This window comes from Dromaius novaehollandiae, chromosome 5 (assembly GCF_036370855.1).
Source record: "Dromaius novaehollandiae isolate bDroNov1 chromosome 5, bDroNov1.hap1, whole genome shotgun sequence".
NCBI lineage: Eukaryota > Metazoa > Chordata > Aves > Casuariiformes > Dromaiidae > Dromaius > Dromaius novaehollandiae.
This window is the reverse complement of record NC_088102.1, coordinates 5,992,794-6,017,222: the sequence shown is the minus strand read 5'-3', so window position 1 is coordinate 6,017,222 and position 24,429 is coordinate 5,992,794. Positions and strand designations below refer to the sequence as shown.

The 24,429-nt window shown below is 42.6% G+C and overlaps 1 long non-coding RNA gene across 1 annotated transcript; it reads left to right on the top strand.

Annotated features, from left to right (window-relative positions):
- The first annotated feature begins 7,919 nt into the window (after window positions 1-7,919).
- Window positions 7,920-19,032, top strand: LOC135328432 (uncharacterized). Its single transcript, XR_010389272.1, has 3 exons — window positions 7,920-10,904; window positions 14,863-16,965; window positions 17,077-19,032. It is a non-coding gene; the product is annotated as an uncharacterized LOC135328432 (long non-coding RNA).
- The last annotated feature ends 5,397 nt before the right edge of the window (window positions 19,033-24,429 follow it).

The following is a 24,429-nucleotide window of genomic DNA, read 5'->3' as shown; positions in this document are numbered from 1 at the left end:
CTGACTGCTGTGTTGTGCTCTTGCTCAGTGGAAAGAGCCAACAGCTTCATATCAGATGAGTGGGTGCTCCTGCTTTCCTATTTCTTTCGTGTAGTAGGATGTTGCCTCTGAAACTGAGATAGCTGATGTTTCACCACAAAATACTATCAGATCCATTCCTTTTGGGGCTCTCCTATTTTTTTAAGGTTATGTCCTCAAAGAGGAGGAGAATTTGGAAACAAGATGTGGTTTGAGGAAATTATGTTCACCTCTGAGTCTGTGCTTATTTGTAAGGAAGCCAACAATGGTTATGTATTATCAAATACATTGCTCTTGTTTCACAGTCATAATGTTGTTTTGGCTGGTATTTGGAATGAATCTATCTGCATGCCATAGAAACACTTCCAATATTGTTGTCAGCATGTTCCATGCAGAAGAAATGGAGTAATAGTGTATAAATACTCTTTTCCTGATTACTCTACTTTCTTCAGACCAGTATTTCTCCCTGTTCATACTAGTGATGCTGAATATCCCTTTATTATCTTGGTTATATCTAACCAGAGCAAGTCTATTTGCCAAAAGAAAAGGAAAGAATCTGTTTTGGGAAGGTTCCTGATTTCTTTTGCTTCCAGCTGGAAATTATGATTACAATGAAGGATGATTTTAGTGAATGCGGAGGTGCCACTGGGAGCTGAGAGCACTCAGTGCCTCTGAGCAGGAGCTTCAGTCACTGCAGGAGTGGGGCATCAGCAAGGAATGGGACCGATCTTTAGAAAAGTCTGGTACTTGAAGTGATATGCCACACATTGTGGTTTAAGACCTGATCCATAGAAGTTGGTATCCAAATAAGCAGCTGGGTGCCACATGAATTTACAAACACAGCTAAACAGATTAGGTTGGTAACTCACTGGAAATTTTTGTATCACCCTTTTGGCACCTCTCTGCAGTTTTGGACCCTGAGAACCTGTATGAATGTGTCTCGATTCTGCATGGTGTTTGAAAGAATTTCTTTTCTTAAATTGGGTTAATTAAGTAGATTCCTAGCTGTGTATTTATTTTAATCTTAGTGTATTACTGTGTATGAGACTGCTATATTTATCCTTTTTATCTACTAAAACCTCATAAACAATGAAAAGGACATTATTAATATATTCATAACACATGCACATACAAAGAATCTGTATAGAAGCACATGAACATGGTACATATTCATATAAAGCAGTAACTGGTAGTACTGCATCCGTATCTGACTCATTTTAAATTCAGACTGGGGAGAAAATTTCACTGGAAAGATAACATATTGGACTACTGAAGACAGCTTTTCTTTTTTCCATAGTTGTGTGTGTGTGTATGCATGTGCTGTAAAAATTAAACCAAAGCAAAATATTGATCTGCTATCACAAGAATAAGTACAATGCAGTTCTTTTGGGTCTTACAGATTTGTATTAAAGGTTCCTATATGCATTCACTTTTTTCACTTTCAAGATGACTGGAGAGAGAAGATTTTTGTTCTGAACCAAAGTGGAAAACTGCAGGGTGAAAGAATGAATTTTTTCTGTCTATGCCAGAGAGGCAGCATAGCTTAATATGCAGGGATCTGCATGGAGAGCCAAGAGCTCTAGGTTGGATTCACTTCCCTAACCTCTACGCAGACTGGACCCATACAGCTGTGCCCGTCACCTGCGGTTCTCAGGGGAAGCAAATTCAGTTGTCCAGCTGTTGATGCCTATTTTAAGAGAAAGTGAGTTGCACCCTATGCTCCACTGATTATATTGACTAGGTGTCCATTGCCTTTAGAGAGAACCCAGAGTGATTAGCTTAGATGTAGCCGTTCACATATAGGCAGATGAAATGTATCTCTGGTGTCTACTGTTGGCTGTAAGATGAATTTATTTTATAATCTTATTGTTCCTCCATCCTCTCTTTATCCTGTATATTGTAACCCTTTGAAGCAGGGTTCCTCTCTGGCAGTGTTTAAAATGTCACACACCACCATCCTGATTTGAACTGGGGCTTTTTGGTGCCTCTGAAATGCAGATAAGACTCTTTTTTTTTTTTTTTTTTTTTTTTTTTTTTTTTTTAAGAGAAAGCTTAGCAAACATTTTGCACAAATTTGTAGAACATCAGGATGTTTCCTAGAAGTGGATGGCTAGTATCTGGGACAGGTAAAAGCTGACAAAAGCCTATGAGCTAGTTAAAAAAAAAAAAAAAAATCAGGAAAGTCAAGTCTACAGCCGCTTTTGATCACTTGACCCTTCCATTCATCATGTATTGGCAATACCTTGATGTATGCAACATTATGTCTCTGCCTTCTAGTGTTGTTGGGATACTTTTGTGTGTGTGTGGACGGTATGGAGAATTGCTTATCCTCCTTGCTGGTATTGACTTCCCAGCAGTTTCGCATCCTATCATCAGTAGGTTAATGTAGAAAAGAGCTGGCCAGTTCTCAGCTGCGTTGAAATCATCATGGTGTTACAGTGAAACAGAGCAGCCACACTGACTTGCCCTTGTTGAGACTTTGGGCACCAGAACCTTTATGGAACAATTGCATGGGATATGTTAATAGCAGGTGAGTAGATCTGGTGAAAGGAAAGAGTCTAATAGTAATAAAACATCAGCTCATGGCTGTGCTTGCAAGGAAACCACTGATGCATCTTTCTGACAACTGGGATTTATGTGGGCAGCGTGTTTGCGATAATGAGGGAAAATTAGGAAAAATACTTGGTTCTATAGATTTTTTTGAAAATTTTCAATAATTCAACAAGTAGAAGAAAATATCTCTTTAGACGGAATTAAAGGTTTTTGAGCCCCATCCAACATATCTCATTATGATTTTTTGAAAACTTTTACATATTTCAGAATGAAATGGAAGTACATTTTGAAACAGAAATATCATTTTCAAACTGAGGAACCAAAATACTGTGTTTAGAAAGCATTTTTCATCAAAATAATTTATAATTATGTTAATTTTCTGTGTAGTTTGGCTGACCACAATTTGAGCATCTCCCATGAAAAATGGGCTGGTCAAAACCATCCTCTGACACTGCTCATTTCTTCTGTTTCCTAGGTCCCTGTTGATGTCTGCAGGTGTCCCTCCTTTTTCTCTCTCTTTTGCCTGTTTTCCATTCTCAGGTCCTCATTTGCCAACAAACCACACAAAGTTGAAATGTTTGTCTTTTCAACCAGAAAGGTTTGGGTAACTTTTAGTTTGTTGGTTGTTTTTTTTAACTTCCAGCCTCCTCATAGTTTCCACCTTTTAAAAAGTGCAGCTAATGCTGGGTGTAGTGTACTGCTTTGTTGCCAGCTCCTTTCCCTTGCAAACCTTCCAGACCTCTCCTTTTTCCCCCTTCCCTTTTAGCACATATCCTTTTATACTCCTTGTCCAGAATCCTCTTCAGAGGCCTTTGCCTCTCCTCCAAGCTTCTGTCTGTGGCCAGAAATCTTGCGACCTCCCTCTCCCTACGGTATACGCACACCAGTCCTTTGGTTTATCTCGTGTTTGGAGTCCTGGGTTATTGCTTGAGATGTGCTTTCACCGGTCTGGGTTGCAGCAGTTTTATGGAGCAGTGATGAAGAAAAGTGTGGAGAAAAGTGCAACGGAGTGTGGCCATGGGGTATGCACAGATGACTGATGTCCAACATGGACACAAGCTAGCTCCGGTTTGGAAGCTGTATAGACACATTAGCATGGGGCTGCATCCAAGTTAATAAGCCCTAAGAAGCTAATGTGGTGGCATGGTTTCTGGACCAAACCTAGCTTACGCTGTGTCCAGCTTGGATCACAAGCAGAATTAATATGCATGTCTATGCCAGCCTATATAAGCACACCATATAATTTTCTGTTTCTTGAACCTGCCTCAAAGGCAAAAGCAGTTATTATTAAACACAGCCTCTGGTGGGGTTTGTAATTCCTGGTGTCTCCTGCCTGTGGTGTGGGAGCTTCGGTGGCTTCTGTTGCAACAGGCAATCTGCTGCGTGCAGGAGTACGTTTGTTGCCTGTTTCTTGGATGAGAGTGAGCAAAAACCAGTGGTTGCACAACAGCTCCTCTCTGACGGTGGTGAGCGTTGCGAATGTGCTAGCAGGCTGGGGCCCAGGGGGCAAGAAGTCACTGGCTGGTCGAAAAAATTGGCAGGTGTAGGAATGATACGGAGGTGCAGCCGAAATTTAATTTCCTTCAGAACTGTTCTTCACAAGCTGTGCAAACTTTCTTTAGCTAAATAAATACACTTAAAGACAAAGATTTTCCATTTTCCTAGAAATACTCAGGGTTACAACTGCCTGTGCTGTCTCTCCTGGAGCCTTAACAAACAGTCTGCACATTTGCATTTTCTCTAATAGTCTCAGCAGTAAACTTCCTTCCAAAAAGAGGGGAAAAAAGGAAATCTTATGTTCTCTGAATGCGGAATGAAATTACACATTCTCTCGCTGTCTCTCATACACACAGATACACAATTTAGTACTTTACATCTTCAAAGCACTGTTCAAATAGGGACCAAATTGTGTTTGTAAACTCTCGCTTTGGGAGACAAGTTCAAATGGGGCTTAAGTCCCAAATGAAATGTTGATGGTCTCAGTCAAGCTCCTAGTGGACATTTGCCACAAAAGAACAGCATTGTTTTCTTGTATCGATAGCAATTAGTATTATTACTCTGTGTTACAGCACAGCCTGGATCAAAGACATGTTGTACTATGCACTGGGCATACACATAATGAAGAGACAAGCCCTGCCTCAAAATGTGAGCAGGCAAGACAAATAAATGTCAGGAGAAATGATGTTTTCTTGCTTCTGTTTTGCAGAAGGGTAACTCGGTGCCGTGGTCCACAAATACAGTTAAACTGAGGCTAACTGCTGTCCCGATCTGTTACCTACGTTGCTGAATCCAAGGTAAAATTACTAAGTGTTGTGACCATGGTCACACAGGGGAGTCTATGTCAAAGCCAGGAATAGAACCTAGCTCTCACAGGCCCATAGCCATTGTGTTAACTGGAAGGTTACTCTTCCTCTCCAAATGGAGTTTAATGAATATAACACACTTCAATAGGTGTATTCATAAGAAGTCCCCATTATGGATGTAATGCATGAGTTTTTCTCTCTTGGAAATAGGTTACTCTTACTGGCCATTTCCTGGTCAGGTTTTGATGAGTCCTTTTCAGGCACAGTTCCCATTGAAATAGGTTTGCCTGAATGAGGACTTAAGGAACAACTGAATAAAGACCTCTATAATTGCTCTATAATGATTAAATGGTTCCCATGAGCAAGGCAGTTCAGAAAGGCGTGCTTTTACTTGGCAACATTTGCACTGCCAAAACAAAATAGCCACATCTATTGCAGGCAGAACTTAATTCACTATTGTTGCTGCTGCTATTGTGGCCGACTGGACGCTAGGCAGGATCGGGCCAGGAGAGTGGTGGACCCTGCACAGGCACATTGTACAGGGCAGTCCAAGTCCACGGTCTCGGGGCTTTCAGACTGCTCCCTGGTATGCTCCCCTCATCATGCCCATTTGGAACAGTTTCCTTCTTTGCCTTAGTTTTGCCAAGTTTGTTCTGCCTTTGAAATGATGTTTGGGTACAAATGTTAGTGATACAGTTTAAAAGCAGTGTTTCTTCAGGTTTGGACTGAATAAAAAATGGATGCCTGTACTTCGTTTTGACACAAGGCAGCAACCATTCCTGCAGGAGTGACTAGTGCTTCAGGTTCCATAAAGATAGCCAAAAAAATGTTTTTTTCCCCCCACTTTCTGAGTTTTTTCCATTCTTTTAATCTACAGGCCATGTCCTGAAGAGAAAGAGTAAGAATTGGCTTAAACTATTCAGTAATGAAAAGAGAGGAGCAGGGTAGCCTAAAGGGTTGATCAAAAACTTGCCCAAGAAAGTCTCCCATGGGACCTGTGGATGATAGATCTGGTCCTAGGAGCGCTATAGGAGAGTAGTGGGAGACAGGAGATCGTGGGTGATGGACTGTTACAGCGCAGCAGGTGGAGGCTTTGGGAACAGAGTGTCCTTCTTGGGGTTTCCAAAAGCATCCTCTCATTGTGCATGCACCTTCCCTGAGACTTTCAAAGCCGTTTCTTGGAAGGCTGGAGATTTCCCCAGCTGGCTTTGAAATGCTCAGCCCCTGCCTGTGCACACAGAGCAGGGGGACATCACTTGGTGATCCCTTGTACCTCCAAAGGTAGAAATGGCAAACCTCAAAGTAGAACCAGCTTTGGAGATTTGTCTTGAAACTGTGGCTGCCAAACAATGGAGGTGAATCTCTTGAAAATGAGGAGCTCATAAAAATAAGCTATGCATTGTCAGCTGTAAAGAGCGTATTGTTCCTCAGGGCTATATTCTAATCTCAGATGCACACTATGCATTACCATATAGCTTAAAAAAGCAGATATTTCCAAGATACTATGTATAGTTGTGTGCAAACCTCTCAAAGAAACCAATATCCTTCAGGAATCTTTCATATACTTAAACCTACTCAGCAATCACATGGGCTTCTGATAGAGCATCTTTGGTTATGGGGCAAAGGGGTAAGAGAAAGGATGTGAAAATCGAAGGGAAATGTAGGCAAAGAAGCCGATATGACAGAAGTGGAGCTAGAAGCTTCTGTGCACCCTTTCACTTCTGAGAGGGGAGTGCGTCTGCACCATGGTAGGTTGCAACTATCTTGTTGTATTGATAAAATATCATGGGAATATAGGAGTAGGGACTATAGTGAGTCCTGCAGTGGTGTACAGTCAAACCAAGTGTGTCTTTTAGTGATAGTAAAGGAAGCTAGTATATTTTGAGAGGCTGTAGTAGAGGTCGTTTTGTTTATTTGTTTGTCTTGGCTTTTTTTTTTTTTTTTTTTTTTTTTTTTGTTCCTCTTGCAGCAGGAATAGACAATTTGGGCCATCCAAGACAGAACTAATTGGTGCCATCAATTGACTGGTGTCTGACCTCAATCTAGCTGCTAGTAAACAGCTGTCAGCATCACAAAACCATCCTGACAGCAGACGGTTGTTAAGTAATCACAGAAGCACAGGGCGAGAAGGAATCTCAGGAGATCATATTAACAACAACCAGGTGTCTTTTTTGCTCCTACAGGCTGAACATTGAAATCTTTATATGTCTAAGAGTACCAAGAGGCATACCGCAAACTTTTGGGGCCTCCGAGGAGGAGTACCAGCAGTGGTAGATGTCAATGACTCCAGAAGGTGCCTTACTGTTCTGCTGCAAGCTGGGGCTGGGCAAGGCATGGTTGGGGTGCTGTGAGACTCAGCAACCTGGTTCTCAGCAGCCCCTGCTGACTTGCCTGCAAGAAGCATGGCATGGGATTGCCGAGGAGTCCCAGTGCTGGTGCAGGTCTGGCTGATAGCCCTGTGATGCTGTCTTACAGGAGAGTTGCACTTGAACTGGGTTAGCACCAAATGGCCACCCCTGTAAACTTAAACAACATCTGCTAATGGCTAGACCTTGCAATAGTTAATAAGCAGGTGTCCAGGTTAACTGAGGATGGTTGTGATCATGTGGTAGCATTTCTTGTCTATGCAACCATTTATAACACATTGCTTTGGGACTATATGAAGAGTGTGGATATCTCACCCAGCAAGGTAGACAAAGCTTGAGCAAGGCTGTAATATTCAGACATGGCTTTATTCAGCTGAGAGCTCCCTGCCTCAGTTTCATGCTGCACTCATATTGCATCTTGGGTTAGAGGGGTGGTGTCAGAGGTAGTGTGGGAATGGCCCAGGGAATGCTTTGCAGGGACCTCCTGAGCTTGAAAGTGTGCAGAGACCTTGTGCAGCAGCCGAATACTCTCCCTATCGTATTGTGAACCATGTCAAGTTTCTCTTGAATTTTGGCAGTTCCCCTTTGGAGGAGCAGCAACCAAATGCAGAGAGAGGGCACTGTGGTGGTTGCTCCAGGTTTGTATTTGAGAGAGGAAGTCTGCATCTCTTGGGCAACCACAGAGGGGAAAAAAAACCTCCATCCCATCTTGTATGTGAGTTGCCGTAGGCTACTGTCTTCTTGATGGTGTGTTGAATAGGTTGAAATTTTAGGATATTTCGTTTGTGTGTTTTCCTTATTCCCAACATCAGCTCCCATGCCCCTGTATTGGGCCTTAGCCAGCTTCTTTGTCTTTCATCTAGGAACTTTTCTTTTACGGGTATTAGGACAGCTGGAGGAAAGAAGACAATTCTGGCTGTGATAGGAAAGTGTCACAGTTTGGCAGGCACTGAAGTCAAACAGCATCTCTGAGCCTCACTCCTGGAGTTCTAACACAACCTACTAATAAAAAGAAGATGCAAGTTTGCCCTGTGCATCCTTGAAGAGACAGAACAGATGCTAGTTATGACCCTCTGGGATCCGTCTGAGAGGAAAAAGCAAAGCCAACTTCATGACTCCATTTATCTCCGCCAGGCCTGTAAGATGAATTCAGCCATGCCTGTGTCACAAATTGCTGTCAGGTCTAAGAGTTGAATGTGAGTATTTGTCATCTTCAGAGCTGAAAACTCTGCCTGCCTGAGGAGAATAATTTTTGTGCCAGCAAACAGTCCAGTGCAGCTTACCTTCTGTTTGGGAAGCGGGTGCAATTGAAAATTTGTCTCCTGACTCTGCTCAAACTTTTCTCCCCCCTGCAAGGCTACTAGCATAATCCTCACTAAAATGGTTCACGCTGTGATGGCTTCTCAAACACTGGCTGGACTATTGCAAGGCTTGAGGAAGCTGCTCTAATAATCTTTTAGAACAGAGAGATATTGACCTTCATGGCCAGCAGTGACCTTCTGTTGTGCTATTCTCCAGCCAAAACTGGTGTCATTTTGACCTTCAGATCCTTTTCCGTCCTCTCTGTCAAGAAGTTCATGAAAATAAGAAAGCAAATCAAACAAAGACAGACTAGATTTTGATGAGAGATAGGGTTCTGCACTTCATTAAGTGTTACAGCAGCTCTCCAGAGTCTTATCTGTGCTTTGCCGTGGCGAAACAAAACTATGACAATGAATTTACGATAGTTCTACTCTGATAGGCCTTGACCTGGCAGAGTACTTAGATGAGCGTAAACTTTAAGCCTATCGAGTGCAATGCTCCTATGCTTGATTGCCTCTTTGCTGAAGGCGGGCCCGAGCCCTGCCCAAGCTGCTGCTCAGCGCTGAGATCCCAAGGCAGGGATCACTCAGAATGTGGCTCAAAGAAAAAGAAGATAAGAAATAAGAGTTGCCTGTTCATTGCAGCTTCACTGAAAACACAAGGGGTGTTTGTAGGGAGCAGGGACAGCACAAGAGTGGCAGAAGACTGAGCTCTTTCGAGCACCTGAGAATATATTTCAAGCAAGAGAAAGAAAAAAACAGACACTGAAAATTCTGAAGCAGCACTTGAGTATATTTTTTCTGCTGCTGGGTGATGTATCACCTTTCTTATTGATTTTTTTTCTTTGCATTGAGAATATATATTATCTTCCCATCTTTCTTCAGTGAAGTAAATCTAAAATGAAAACAAACCACACATTTGGCCAACCCTGCCTTAAAATTACACATCAAGAACGTTTCCAGTGACAAATACTTTCAAGGCAAACAAACTGAGGAGAAATTAAAAAATCTCTGTGGGGCATAAATATGTAATTACACTCACACAGGGAGCATTTTATCAGGTAAACCATCCTACTTTGTTAATTGAAATGCTGCAGCACAAGGTTTTTTGACAAAGGGGCTGAATATGCATGCGTATTTCTCACTGCTGCTGTTCCATTTCTCTCTCTCCATTCCGAGTGTGGTCTAGTGATGGGGTAGTGGTCACTCCTGGTTTCTTTGTTCAAGTATCCTCATTTCTACCACCTCCACCTTTATGTTAGCAGGGAAAGTTTTCCTCTCACTGGAGGCACAGGGTTTTTTTTGTTGATTTGAAGAAAAAAAAAAAAGAAAAGGAAAATGAAGTCTTTTTCTTAAATTAAAATCTCCAGAAATGATAAAACCTTGAGAATTAAAAAAGAGAAAAGAAGGAGTAGAAAGATCTCCAGGAAGTAAATGCAACTGTGCTGACCTAATTACACTAAAACAATCTTACCAGGGTGAAGATTGGTTATGGGAGTCGATGGGAACAAGGCTGAAGTTTGGGATGGGAGAGATTTCAGGTCCACGCACACCAAGTCTTTGTTATAGAACCATTTGTCAGTGTTTAATGGCCATGGGCAACACTCAGTGAAATATTTACGGGGTGATCACTTCCAAGAAGCATGGCTGCTGGCAGGCTGTTTAATTGTCTAAATGCAAGCTGCAATGCCAGCTGTGGTTTTGCTCATCCATCTGTGATGGTTCTACCATGCCAGTTCTCCTGCCCTGAGAAGGGAAGCGGGATGTATCATCCGCAGGAAGGAGGGGTATGAGGTAGTCCCATACACGCACCGACGGCTAACGCTCGCTTGGCAATGGTGACCAGTGTGCTAACCATGATGCCAGTGAGGCAGTGAGAGGAGGCAGAGCCAAGCCTTCCTCTAGAGCAGATACAGATGCTGGCATCTTGTTCAGGGTCTCTCCTCCCTGCAGACCAACGGGGAATAATATGTTGTTCTTCTCCTTCGTGACCTACTGCCTACTCTGGTCTTTCTGTTGCATTTTCTCTCTCCCTGATATGCAGTACAGAATGCTCTGGTAGCACAGCCTTTAGCCAGCGTGGCTTGAGGAAACTCTGCAAGGTTTCAGGGCTTTTCTTAATGTACCTGAGCTTTGGATGTTCCATACTCCCTTTTGGCCTCTTGCACATCTCTGCTTTTCTGCATATGTTCTTCTCTTTCATGGCCCTCTTTGCAATGCCCCACAGGTATAATCCTGACTCCATTTCCAGTTCTTTGCCCAGGCTCTGCTGTTTTGTGCGAACAAAAGAAGATTCACTAGAGCAACAGAGGGCTTGACATTTCCAGAGAAAGAGGGCTTTACCAAACCACGTATCTCTCAGGGTAAGTCACTTAGACCATCAGAAGTATGTAGACATGTAACTCCCTTGAAATCATTCTAAAATGGCCAAAATACCATTCAGTGTTCTCTTAGCCTCTCTCTGCTTCCTTCCTCTGGCTTTATAAAGGTGATAATAGCAATACATCCTCTCACAGGAGCTATACAAATGAATCGTTAAGGATTCTGAGTTATTCAGAAGCTAAAATACTATAGTTTAAATACCAAGGCATTGCCAAGACTCATAAGGCACAGCTTCCCTTTTATGGAACCTGCTGTTAAGGCCACATAAAATAACCTTTCCCCATAATTTAAGCAGCTCTGAAGCTAAGACGTTTGAGGAAAAGGGCTGAAGAAAGAGCTGATTTTTTTTTTTTTTTGATCAAACTAGACTGTTCTTCCATATCTCAGGTGGGTTATTGCTAGACTAAGAAACAAGTCAGCCCCAAAATTCCTGTTGCCTGAATGGTCTTAACTGTGGAGTCAGAAAATGCCATGGGTACATGCTTGGGATTCTTGCCAAAGGAAATGGACCTTCTTTCTCTGAACTTCCACACCCAATTCACACCCCAAAATGGAGCCAGGGATGCAGCTGGGGCATTTGTCTGGGTCTCAGAGCTGGGAAACATCTCCAGGTCACACAACTTATATATGCTATAGTGCATCATGATTATCTGCAGTCCTACCAAGCTATAATGTTGGAATTAGGAAGGGACTGGGTCTTAATGCACAAGTTGAACTCCACCCTTGTTATTTATATGTAATATTGCAGATTCTCAAATTCATAGGCCTGGAACAGGATGATGTTGTGTTAGGTACTCTATAAGTACAGAACAAAAAGATAATGCCTGTCCCAAGGAACAGCTTATTTATGTATAAGAGGAGTGTGGAGGAGCGAGAGTCACAAAGATGTAGAAGCAAAAAGGAGGCTGTGTTGGCCAGCGTGGTCGTCACTATTTACACTGACCTAACAGTCTAACAGCTCTCAAACTTTTCGGACTTATCAGAGCACAGGAGAGAGATTTGGGAGGAGAGGAGAAGAACCCATTTTGTGAATCCCACCAGTGCTTTGAGTATGTAGGATCTGGATTGGTAGGTGAGTGCCCAGCAGCTGAAATTCAGATATCCTGGAGACTTTGCTGGCAGAAACTGGAGCAATTTAGGTATTGTGAAGGTTAAGCCACAATTTGGCAGGCTTTTAATTTAGACATCTCAGTCCTCTTGTGGTCCTAGGTTTTGGTACACCAGGTATTTTATTCTTGCCCTGTTTTGGTGGATAAATGCTGCTGGCAATAGAATATCTGCTATTGACTCTTCTGTGCCCTTGACTGGTTTGACTCGTTCCTGTGCCGCTTTCACAGTGATACTTGCCCATCTTTTCTCTGCCCTTTCTTTGTCTGTCTTGTGAGCTGTGTGGTGGGTGTTTGCTCAATAAACAATGTTTGAAGTCAGTCGTCTCCAGGTATCTGTGTTGACTGAAACCACTGTACTGTGGCAGAGAGTGCAAACAGAGCAGCTTAGTAGATATTGTTATGGTTCATGTGAGGCCCTCAAACACGGCTGATGAGGATTTCCTTAGTGACAGATCAGTGGACGCTTGAAGGAGTTTGACACTGCATGATTGTTTCTACTTTATTACCATTATTTTCCTAAAATACAAGATTGGCTCACTTGAGCTTGTAGAACACAGATAAGGCATCTTGCACCAATTAAGCTAGAAAGCTGGTTATTCAGTCATTCAGCTCTAATTCACCATCTGGTATTTTCCCAGAAACATCTTCCTTGGACGTTTCAATATCTCTTAGAATATTTGCAAGACAGAGCAGTCCGTCAGATAGCCACAAATCACCCAGCACTGAACTGTGAGGAAAACAAATGCAGTGGCAAAGGCTTATTGAAAAAAGCAATGACATGATTCTGTAGTTCTGTTTGTCATTTAACAGATGACTTTGGATTATGTTGAAAATTGGAACATTAACTTTAACTTTTGATATTGCCAATCAGACAGACTGGCCAGAAACATCCAAAGGTTTTGGATGATGCCTTTCCCTTACATTTTGGTTCAGTACAGTAAAAACATTATGTTCTCACATTTCTTGCTTGGACTTCTTGTTATTTCTAACAGTGAATCTGTATCTGTTTCAATGCCTGCATTCTCTTTCTTATAACAATTAGTTAATAAATCCAGATTGTTTTTGTTGAGAGCTGTAACATGTGCTCCTGATGGTGCAGGACATTCCAAACAATCCCAGCAAAACTGGGTTGCCATTAAAAGTCCACCTGTTTGTGGCCATCTGAAATCCCTCAGTGATTTTGTAAACCAGATGATGAGACTGGGCAAGTGTTTGCCAAATTCAAGCTTAGTCTGTGGTGCAGCTTTAGTTTGGTGAAGAGTTCAAGTGTCAGTGTGACCATGTTGTTTCCTGGTAAGGCTGTGCTGTCTCTTCTGAAAAATTACAGGAACTCATCAGAAAATGGAGAGTTAATTTCACACCTTGTTTTAAAATGTTTAAATTCCTTCCGTAGAATATTTTCCTGCCATTTTAATGAGTTATTTCAGAATTTTTGCTCTTCTCCTAATTTTCCACTGAAACAGGCTGCTCAAGTATATATATATTTTTAATGCCTTGAGAGTGTGATGCAGTCCAGAATTGGATGGGGTCAGCAAGAGATGGGTGGGTCAAACAGTGAAGCAGGCCACAGGGTAGGCTTCTAGCAGAGTTGTTGTTAGCTGGGCTCCGTAGATAACGTAGCAGACAGACTAACTGAAGAGGGAGGCTGTGGAGTCATGCCATGCGAAGGTATGAGAAACAGCTGTAGCTGTGGGGGAGCAGGAGGAAGAAGCCATTTGTGTGAGCAGCTCACTGGACTGGTTGGACAAAAGCCAAGTCTCCCCTTCTCTCCAGATAACGGTCGAGATGTCGCTTGAGTAGAAATTCAGTGTTCAGAGAGATGAGGCAATCTCCAGACAGTTTGCTGGCCTGAATTGTCCAACACCTATTGTTAATTGAGCCGTCACATGTATCTTAAAATACTTTTAGCAGCTTGTCCTGAGCCTGTTTTGCTTGCGAGTAAATAGTGGTGATTTTTAACGCAGTTGCCTGCATTTGTTTTCTTTTAACCTACTGGAACCTATTTTGACTGCATAAGCATTTGCGAAGTTTTGCTGACACATGTTAACTCTAGTTCGATTACTTGTGAGCAGATATTAATTTAGATCTATGAGAAGAGCCAGGTAGCAGATTGTGCGTTAGTAAGAATAATCTTTACAGCAATGCTACTGTCAAACAAAGTGCCAGGCTTTGATGGTTCTGTCTGATGAGTTTAGGCTCTCATGAACCTGGTCTGCCCCATGCAAACCCTGGTTGTAATCTGATGTTATCTGAATGTCCTTGGAGTAGAACAGAGTATCTGACATGTGAACGGACTTGAAGGATGCTGGAGGGCTCAGATGTTCGGCTCTTGTATAGCTCATCACAGGCTGCGTGCTCAGCCTGGGTAGAAGAGCTGTTCAACCCACCAGCATAGCGCATGTTACGCACAACTGAACAAGGCTGTTACGCAGTGTTGCTTTGCTTGCTGGTCTTGTAGACAAACTCCCTTTTCTGAACAACGCAGATAGTAGCTTTGAAGGGAAAACTTCCCTAGTTTCTCCCATAATTAACACACCCAGCTTCACTTTAAAACCTGTCTGTTTTCTTGACCCTGTCACATCTGGCAAAGAGCTGCGTCAGGACCCTAGTGCTTGGGAGCTGTAACTTAACTTCCACCATTAAACTATTTGGCTTGTTCTGGTATATACCTGTGCTAATGCCAGTTTTCTGTATAAATAGGTTTCTTCAATTTGTTGTGCTTACTCCCCTGCTGTATTTCTACAGGGAAAGTTGAATGCTTTTCCGTCTTTTCTTGGAGGATTGAAATTCCCATCTGACTCACTCTTCTCTGTACCTGTTACCGTGACAGGGTTTCCTGATGAGGCACCCTGCTCTACCAGTGTCCCTGGAGAAGGTCGGTGACACTCCCCCAACTCTGACGGATATGACTGTCCTGGTATATCCCAGAACCACACTTGGCTTTTCCACAGCCTCGGCATATTGGGGTCCTGTTGGCATCCTGCTAATAGTGTGTCCAGGTCTTCTGTGTCATCACCAGCTAAGAGGCCTTGCCCTGCAGCAGACCTTTTTAAACGGCCCTTGCAGCTGTGGCTCCCGAGATCACCCAGGGTTTCCACTTCTCCTTATCCCGAAGATGCCTCTCAACTGCATATCCTCAGCAAACTGAATTTGCATCTCCCCATGTTTCTCCCTCCAGCACATCCTCCCACCTCTGAAGAAATATCTTTCCATTTCTTTTTCCACTCAGATGAATGTTAGCTGTTTAATTTCACTTGGACTCCTTTGCCTGGGAGATACAGGAACATAAAACCTGTCTGTGAGAATTGTTAACGTGATGTATCAGTGTTAAGAGGTGTCCTTTGCTTGGCCATCTCTACAAGGACTTGCCTGTCTGAGCTCTCCAATTATGTGATTTTAATTGGTTTTTAATTTGGGGAGATTATAAAATATACTTAAATGGAAACCACAGAGATGTTGTTAATATGTAGGTTAGAAATTGCAAACAAAGTGATAAGTTACTGAATTGCTTCTGAGCTCATACAGGCAAATTTGCATTTACCTTCCCATGTATTTAATGTGTAATATACCAGAAAGTCCATAATTAGAAAATTATAAGGATTTAAAACCTATATTGTAAAAATACATTTCTGTGGCTTTGAAGGTTGCAAACATGCTTTCCATGTAGAGCTGCATGTTGCATTTATGCTGATTTAATCATTCATTAAACATTAGTAAGAGGCCAATTATGCTGTTCAAGAATAAGATGTTTTACGAGAAAATGACAAAAAGATACATGTAATCATTGAAATGCCAGTTTACAATCAGATAGGATGGGAAATAATCCCTTTAGCAAGCTTAAGCTTTTACATATTAATGGCAACATTGGGGAGAGTGCAAAGAGGGCTTTAACAGCCTTCCGGCCTTCCGGTCCTAGTCAGAAAGCAAGTGCTTATGATGCTCTGGACAAAAATTTAATGTGCTATCTTATTCTGTGGGAGCTATGCTATGGGATGTGCTTTTTAATTACCCTACCTGTAGTTTAGCACATGTGCGTCTGTATATGGATACACAAATATAGACAAAATAGGGGCTAGAAATACCACTCTGGCTCTTTAAAGAGATATAAAGACATGTTCTGGAGAGGCAAGAGAATAAAGATGCTCTGGAACATTTCCGTGCTTATATTTGTGAAGTCCTATTTCAACCACTTTGTGGCAAAGAGACAGTGGAGTGAGGACACACCTGTGAAGTTGTGACTGCTGTAAAAGGTGGGGATAGGAGTGGATTTTTCCACTTCTCTTCCAACACAAGAATTAGGGACACCAAATGAAACTCCCAGGTGGTAGGTTCAAAATAAACAAAAGGAAGTGGTTCTTCACAGAGCGTGCTGTTAATCTGTGGAACTCCTTGCTGCAGGATGCTGTGAAAGTCCAATGTTTGCATAGGTTCAAAAAGCAGGTGGAAAGCTATGGAAAAATTCATCTGAGGGCTAGTAAATGCAAACTTCCTCTGGCTCTGGGAGTGTCTCAGTTGCAAATTTTTGCAGACTGGGAAAACACGCTAAAGAAATCATTGTGTGCTAGTCTTGTTCATAAACCCTTCCCTAGCCATTTGCTTTTTGTGGCTGTTGGATGCAGGACACAGAATTAGATGGACCTCTAAGCTGATCCAGCATGGTAGTTCTTATGTTTTCATGTGTGTGTGTATATGTGTAAGTAAAAGACATTTTAATAAATCTTTTGGTGACCTTGCACAGACCCTTATGAAAAAAACATTCAGTATTAATTCTCTCATATGTTCTGTGTAGCAGAAATCTAAATAAGATACGTCTAGCAAACCATGGACTCCCACGTGCTGCACTGCTGGAGGAACTGTGGCTACTTTGGTGCATATGAGATCAGAAACCAGAAAAGCCTACTCAAGGCCAAGAAGCGTCTATCATCCTACGGAAGTAAGCTTATAAGGAAGAAAATAAGACATGACTAGCTGCAGTTTTAATGTTCTCATGATCACTTCTCCAAAGTGACTCACTGGGTACTTTCTGTGTCTCAAAATCTTGCAGTTCCCAGATTATCTCCAAGATGTGACCTCCCCTATCCTTTCCTCTAAGTGCACCTGCACTGAAGACTAAACACAGTTGGGCAAAGAAAATCCCATCATGATCTGAGCAAAGACTTAACCCTCATGAAAAATCAAGGACAGGAAGTCAGAACCTGGGGACTTATTTGTGATGAAGAAAAAGGATGTGGGACCCAGAGCTACTGGGGCAAGAACGGAAACTACAGAGAGTGGGGAACGCGGTGAGCTGAAGGAGGGTTCCACATAAACTTCAGCCAAGAAGTATTCCAGCTTCCCAGGGCCATGCCGAACATTGATGTTCTCCGACTGCTTTACCAACTTGCGTGTCTGGCTGCCCAAACGTACAGCCCCCTTTTCCCAAATCCAGTTGGTCAGCTGTCCCTGTTGCCATGCGGGCCCCTGGGCAACAGACCCGAGCGGCGCTGTTGAGAGGGACAAAAATGTATTCCAGCGATAATATTGAAGGGTTACAGCTGCCAAACACACTGTGTCTGTGGAAACACCTGTTGAGTAGCTGTTGCAGTGGGAAGAGCAAGATGAAGAAAGACAGCTGTCAGAGTGCCAGCAGCAGTAGGAAGCTCTACCAAGACTGCTTTGTGCCAGTTAGAGATGTGCCAAATTATTTGGCTGCATTTCAAATATCTGGGTGTCCACTACATTTGCCAGCTAGCGCTCCCAGGGAATACTTCAGCATTAACACCACTACTGCCATGCTCCCACTGCTCTTTCACTTTAATTTCAGTCTTTACACTTCTGTTTTTATTTCTGGTTCCTTCCCACATCTGTGGCATGCAAAGGAAAGCCCAATATTGCAGTGCAGAGCCTGAAATAAGGCCTGGGATCTGCAATTGGTAGGAAGACAAAGCACCACTGTAAAGGTTTTTTGGCAATTCACTTGTGAGATCTGCTGGGTTATTATTTTCTGCCTCTCCTTTTTTTCCAGAGAATAATAACTTTATCTTTTGCAAACAGTTTGCTAACCTGAATGATTCTCCTGCCTGCACATCTTGATGTTTCTGGAACTGCAGAGCTCAGTTCTGACAAGTTTACAGTGGCATTGGGGCTGCAATTTTAAAGGTAGGTCAGCAAGAAAACTAGTAAGGTAAAAATACGGTGGCGAAATGCTACAGCGAAATACTTCCCAATGCTTTGCATCTCTTTTGGAGGGCTTGTGTTAAAGACTACCTGGCATGCATTAAGAGCTCTCTCTAACATAGAGGAGGAAATGTGAGTGAGAGGGATTGTAGTAACGAGAAGGTGCTTTAGATACTCCTAGATGCTTCCTCCTAGAGTGCCTAAAGCATGTAGGCTCATGTCCTGGATCATATGCCCCCAGTTCTTCCTTACTTTCCTTTCCATCAAGTTTGTCTACATCATCAAAGCTCTGTAAAAAGGCCAGAGTGTAAATCTGTCACTTGTCCCCAGTAAGAACTACAGATATGCCCAAAGCAAGCTTGTCTTTTTAAGAGAAAGCTGAAATGGACAACTAAATCTCAAAGAATTAAATTATTGACTGAAAAAATCCTGTAACTGTTCCGGCTTGTCATCTTGCCCCATTGAGTACTAGACAGGCCAAGAGACATCTGAATTGTAGTGAACGGCTCTGCCTATAGCACTGCAGCAGTTTCACTGTCTTCCTGTTTGACACAACTGTCCATTCAGTCGGGGATTTTTTTTAAATTCCAAAATCCTAAAAATGTCAGAAATACCCCTTGACCAAGAAGCTAATACAAAAGCTATAACAAAAAGCTCATGGAGCTTCCCAGGAAGGCTTTCTGTTGAGTATTTTTTGCAGATGCGTATGTGGCTCTTTTTGGTGTGAAAGATAGTATGGGAGAAAGGACAAAGGAGCTTGGCAGAAAACTTAACAAGCAGGTGACAGAAAGTAAAAACTGCCTGTATTGAAGCTGGTTGCAAGAGAGGAACCTGGACAAAGTCATATTTACTCTGTCTTTTTGTTTAATGCAGTTTTGCCTGTAGAAGGGAAAAATATTGTATGCAGCAACTTATTCTAATCTTGAACTGAAAATGGTCCTGAGAGTAGTACATGGCTTGTGGTGTTACCTGTGCTGCTGCCCAGGACAAGCATTAAGAGTGCAGCAACAGAGGCTAGAGAAACTATCTGAGATGTATGTCGCTAAATGCATCCACAAATGTTAACAAGAATAGCACTGTTATTAGTAACACTAATAGCAAATTAGCTCTGAGCCAGCACCCAGGGGACCTGGCAGCAGGTTGCTTGAGCTCACCAGCTATCAGCACTATCTGTCTCCTCGTATTGTCTTTCCCTCGTGAAGCATCATGCGTTTCACAGGCCTTTTCACGAGCTGAGGTCTGGGTTTGACTCCCCTAACTTCAGACGCTTCGTTTAGGGACTTGATTCAGGGTGGCCTTTACAGGGGAGAGCAAAAAGTACGTGGTTCAGAACGGCTCAGCCTCTGGAAGGGCCCAATGCTCAGTTTTGTTCATAGGAGAAATTTAGTGCATGCATTTCTGGAGGGGCCTCAATTCAGTGTCTGAAGTGAATTGGGGTGAATTCATATCTGAGCACCCCATTACTAAGTATCTTTTGCTGCAGGATGCTGCTGGACAGTGGACTAGTTACTAACTCTCCCTGCAGCTTTGTTTTTCTTGGGAATAGTAGTTTTCCACACATTTTGTGTGCCTTCCCTCCTTATATGTTAAGCTTTCTGGGGCGGGGGTTCAATCCTGGTGTTTGTTTTTAGCAAAATAGGATCCCGTTTTGGCTGGGGTCTCTGGGCCGGATTGTAATGCAGATAATGACGACCAGAACAAAAATCTTTCACACACTTTCTCTCGCAACAGGGCCTTTCTTGACAATAAAGCTGGAATACAGCTCGTTCATTCAAGAAACACAGACCTGTGCTTTTTGAATGAGAAAGGGAAAATATCACACCATACAAAGTTGCATAAGCCCAAATATGTACAGGACAACTATTTTTCCCTTTTGAGCTAAATTTCTAATCACCCTTTGCTCTAATTAGCATTTTCTTTTCCCAAAGATCAGTCAACCTGCTCCTTTTCTGGATTCTTTAGGCCAGGATTAGTATCCGAATGCCTCACTTATTCTGATTTTACCTGCAGGTGCAGGTCAAAGAACTAGCAGTTATACTTCAATAGAGCCTGCGAGGCTCCTTGTTTAATCTGTGCTCCAAGACAATGGGGTCGTTTTGCAGAAATTCCTACCTCTGTTGCTGTCTCTGTGCTGACCAGCTGTTCTCCAGTGGGGGAAGGACAGAGCTATTTTCTCCCTGACGTTTCAAAGGTCCAGTGGAACAAGAAAGCTACAGCTTCTCGAAAACGCTTTGGCTGGATTTTGTGAATAATGAGAAAAGTCTGTTGCCTCGGCCATTATCAAACTTCTCTCCAAACAACCAGAAAATTCATCTTTCCTATTAATCTTTCTGACTTTAATGCCAGATCCATGGGCTGTGGTCTGTTCATCCTGAGAAAATGTTATCCGAGTCAATATTTAGATAGAATAAGCCTTAATCACAACATAGTTATGCTTCATTAAGGAGGTTTTCCATTCGCTTCATTCGGAAAATAATGCAGAATGTACCAGAAGCAAACAAATTGTGTAGATTTCCTATTCATGAAAACCTTTCTCTTCTTCCATAGAAACAGAGCTAATTACTTGTTCAGAAGCCTTTATTTTCTTTCCTAAGGGGAGGAACAGGAAGATATTTCCTCAGCCTTGCTAGTGTAGATGTGGGTGGGTGGTGCCCAGCTCCTCTTCTTGCTGGTGAGCAGTCCCAGAAGGACATAGACTGTTCTTCTCTTAATCCTTTCTTTCGGTATCACGCAGAAAAGGTGTTCATTTGTGATCCTTCCCGGGTCACAAAGATCATGCTGGAAAGCCTGCTTTTATGAATCAGTGGAATACCTGGCCATTTTGGAAGGGGGCTGAGCTGGCAAAAGGCTCCAGCTGGCTTTTTGGCACCAACTCCATGGCACACCTCATGTCTCATCTTAAAGTCTGAGGGCTGTTTTAAATGCCCTCCCCTGGTGAGACCCTGCTCGCTATGTGCAGGGGCATCCACTGACGTAGCCAAGGGCACGTGAGGAGGCCGTGGCACAGGCTCGTGAGGCTGCCTTGTCTCCTGCAGTGCGGGATAGCACGGAAATCACTGCATTTTCCTTCTTTCTTGCACTAAGGAAAGAGGTTGCTGCTTCTTCTACATTTGCTATTACTCTCCACTCACACGTGCAGAACAGATCAACGGTGGGGGAGACTGCAGAAAAAATGGTGGTGGAGGGAGGCCAAGCAATGTGTCAGAGTCTGTCCCCTTCTCCGGGGCATGGAAGAACAGATGATTTTGCCTGCAGTGCTCATAAAAAAATAAAAAATAAAAAAAAATTGATTTCTTTCATCTCTTTCCTGAGCAAAGGCCAGTGCTGAGCCTAGCAGATTATTCAATAACATCCCATAAAAATATTAAACTTCTATATCGGAACCAAATTAAAATTGTATTTCATGATGTGAACAAAGGTACCCAAGTCGATTTCGTCTCTCTCTCCCTCTTTTTTTAAATTTAATATCACACAGAAGAGAGAAATGAAATCTGTATTTAAATGGCTGTGGAACATTGTGCATTTAAAGTGCACAGCAAGTCACTCCCTAAAGCACTCCATATGATATGTAAATCTTTTGATCTTTCACAAAATGCATGAGTTCCATAAAGAATAATGAGTACTAGCTTGGGAAGTACAATATTGACTGTCACTGTAGTGCACTTAGCCACAATTATTATTCGCATGACTTTTGCAACATAACTGGAGGGGAGAGTCCTGTGAATATTTTTAATGCATTCTAATAGCTACTAAAGGAGATTTTATTTTATAATAGATGCATTCTTTCTTTTGGGTCTGCAAGCATTTTTTCAATTTATTCATTACATTTTTACTCTTTATAAGAAAGCATCTATGGGGAAAAGCAGAAGAGCATACAAGTCCTGGGGAAAGAAACAATTGACATCCTGCCCTGTCATTAGCTGCAATAAAGCAGGGAAATTCACAATAACATTTATTTATTCTTTAAGCCAATGAGTAGTGTTTAACTTGATAAAAGAATCAATTTGATCTCAGGAATGATCTGCCTGAGGGAGCTCGAAGTGTGCTAGTTCCCCTTTCAGGTGAATTGTAGAATGGGCCAGATGCTCTCTGAGGTGTAAATGCATAGAGTTCCCCTAGGATCAGCTTGTCAGCGACTGCTGAGGTCAGTGGAGCTTTTAGCACCAATCCAGCATGTTACTCCTGAGTTTCAGTATGGGAAGGATTTAAATGCTTTGGCCTGGCGATGGTGGGTGCTTAGATTTGCTGTATTACCAGTGGGGTAGGAGAAGCTCCCCCAGAGCTGAGCCGTAGCAGTCTGCATGCTGAGCCTTTTCCATGTTTCCCTCTAGCTCTCCAGGGATGCACATCCCAGACCTGCTCCTGAAGGCGGGCAGCTGAACCCCCTCTTCCAGCAGCAGAGATTACTCCCACCTTTGGCATGGACACCAGCGTCCTGTTTATCCACCCGGGTGCTGGGAAGGACACGGTGTGGGAGAGTGAGGTAGGAATGAAATCTGGAAGCATCGCTAACACGATATTAAATAAAGTGTAATTAAACATAGTTGATTAAACCACCCAGAGAGTAGATGGCTGAGGAGACACGATGGCCCAACAACCCTTTTCCAGTGAGAAGGGAAATCCCATCCCAGAGTCCAAACAAGGCGACTCATAAGGGGACAAAGCACACTTCAGGGACTGCTGAGGGGAGTTAAGTTACTTCTGTTCATGCTTTCTGAGGCCCTCAATATCTCTCTGAAGGTCTGTTCCAGGTAACCTGGTGTATTTATTACCCGCACTGCCATAAGGCCCAGAAGCCACAGAGCAAGGTCAGAGTTGGTTGTACCTTGCATAGAGCTAGCAGGGAGACAACCACTGCTCCGGGAACACAAGACACAGCAAATGGGCGTGGATGGCTCTGTCCTTTGGCCTTTGGTTTCCCTGGTTTGTTCTGGAGAGGAAAAGGCAAATTATTGAGGAAGGGCATTTTTGGTAACGCAAAAATGATCTGGTGGTCCAACGAGGCACACCGGAGTCTCAGTAAAGTCAAGCGCTATTTTACAATTGACTTCTCAGGAAGCCGTATCCCTCATACGTATGATAGGTCATGTGTGAGATCTGGCACTGACTTCCTGACACCTCCCTTAATATGGAGTTCATCCAGTCAGGAGGACAGATTTACAGCTGAAGGAACAACATGTCCAAAACCAAACCCAAAGATTGGTCTGCATTGTTTGTCAGTTGCCACCAACTGGGGTCTGCTTCTTTCAGATAATAGACATTTGCTTGTATCAGGAGATGATGATAGGTAGTGTAGATCTGATCTTATGGTCCAGTTTACCATGGACAAGTAACTTTTCCTCTTTTTGTGCCTCAGTTCTCTGACTGCAAAATGAAGATAATGCCATTTTCATTCTTTCTAGAAGCTCTTTGAGTGTCAGTGAAGAAAGATTGTAATTAATGGTGTATCTGCACAGTGACAGGGCATTGCAATGGGAAATTTGATTTGAAGCAGGCTTCAAGACCCCAAGGTGGTAAGAGTAAAGGACACCTTGTGGGACCACTGTAGAATAAAGGCCATTTTCATTCAAAACATGATTCATGGAATTTTTTTCAGCTTGTCCTAGCTTCATCCCAGCCTAGAAAGGATACAGACTTGAATAACCACTTCTGTCAATAGCAAGAAGACAACAAAATCTCTTTGCCAGTTTGAATACTGAGCTTAAACTCTGATACACTGCTGGGACAGACAGTTCCCATTATTTCAATGTTCTCCTTGAAGATTTGGCTTCTATTCAGTCAGCTGAACATTCAGTTGGTTGTTAAGGAACTAATGACATAAGTGATGAGGATGATTTAGATCTTACTAAGTGAGTGAATTCTTTTGTTTTTCTTACTGATGCTGAGGTTTTCTACCTTTTGCAGAATAATTTTTAGTTTTGCACCTTAGAAACACTGCTCCATGCACAGGTCAGTCTTTAAAGATGAGAATGAGTGGATGGAATTTAGGTTGAATGAACATACAGTTGTCTGCAGAATGAGGACCAGAATGTTGTATTCAGGTCTTCCTTTTGTCATCCTGGACAATCAGGTTCATTTCAAAAAAGGATTCTTATGTGAAAACATTTGTCAGAAAGAAATTGCACCACTTCCCCAAAATATACTGAACTTGTTTACCTGGTATGACTTGTAGTAATTTTCCATAACGTATTTTCATTTATTATGCTCCGGAAAGGCACTATGCTGATTTCAAGAGGAGAAA